Source organism: Bison bison, unplaced genomic scaffold (assembly GCF_000754665.1).
Source record: "Bison bison bison isolate TAMUID 2011002044 unplaced genomic scaffold, Bison_UMD1.0 scf7180017849755, whole genome shotgun sequence".
Classification (NCBI taxonomy): Eukaryota; Metazoa; Chordata; class Mammalia; order Artiodactyla; family Bovidae; genus Bison; species Bison bison.
In genome coordinates, this window is record NW_011480328.1 from 9445 (window position 1) to 10617 (window position 1173).

General features: G+C 45.2%; 1 pseudogene; it reads left to right on the forward strand.

Annotated features, from left to right (window-relative positions):
* The first annotated feature begins 789 nt into the window (after positions 1–789).
* On the forward strand, positions 790–1097 carry LOC104994237 (annotated as a pseudogene).
* Positions 1098–1173: the final 76 nt, after the last annotated feature.

Below are 1173 nucleotides of genomic sequence, written 5' to 3' on the forward strand. Positions count from 1 at the left end.
TGTTTTATACTGCTAACATTTGGGGTTATTTCTTACACAGCAACGGATAAGTAACACCAAGCCCCAACTAAGGCAATGAGAAAAAAGATCAGATGGATTCCGGAACTGGTTGGAAATTAGAGTGTGAGGGGGAAAGAAATGTCTAGGCAGACAGGGGTGCTGTTTAATCGAGATGGAAAATAGAGAAGTGCTGGTTTCGGGAGGATAATGATGAGTTAGTTTGGTCCAGTCAAAATTTGATGGACTGTAGGACAGTACTTGGAGAAGGCAATGGCACCCCACTCCAGTACTCTTGCCTGGATGGAGGAGCCTGGTAGGCTGCAGTCCATGGGGTCGCTAAGAGTCGGACACGACGGAGCGACTTCACTTTCACTTTTCACTTTCATGCATTGGAGAAGGAAATGGCAACCCACTACAGTGTTCTTGCCTGGAGAGTCCCAGGGACGGGGGAGCCTGGTGGGCTGCCGTCTATGGGGTAGCACAGAGTCGGACACGACTGAAGCGACTTAGCAGCAGCAGCAGCAGCAGGACAGTACTACAGTCAAGAGGCAGTTGGGACCAAAGATCTGAGGCTCAGTAAAACCATACAGACTGAACTTTTGGGAAGACCAATGGAGAGGTGACTCTTAAACGTGCAGAGACCAAGGCCAGGACCCTAGACACGTTCAGCAGTTAAAAGACTGTCCTGTATCATCAGAAAACTATTGGTGATTGTGTATGTGTTTGTCTATGTATATCTTCTCCCAAGCAGTTGCCTCTCATTCTAAAATACTTTTCCAGGTTTCAAACATGGCAGACCGCATGGACCGGCAACAAACTACCAACACCATAGAAGAGCCCCTGGATCGTCTCAGGCTCAGCCTGGATGAGAGAATCTATGTGAAAATGAGAAACAACAGAGAACTTTGAGGCAGGTTACATGCTTACAATCAATATTTAAGCACAATATTGGGAAATATGGAAGAAACTGTGCAACTATAGAAAGTGAAGGAGAAGCATTTCAAGAGATATATAAATCAACAAAATGGAATATTCTGATGCTCTTTGTCTGGGGAGATGGTGTTGTGCTAGTGGTCCCACCATTTACAGTTGACTGAAACAAAGAATTTATCCAGGGTAGAAAGCAGGAGATTTTGTATGACTGCCGCTTTAAACCTAGAAGATATTCAAAAG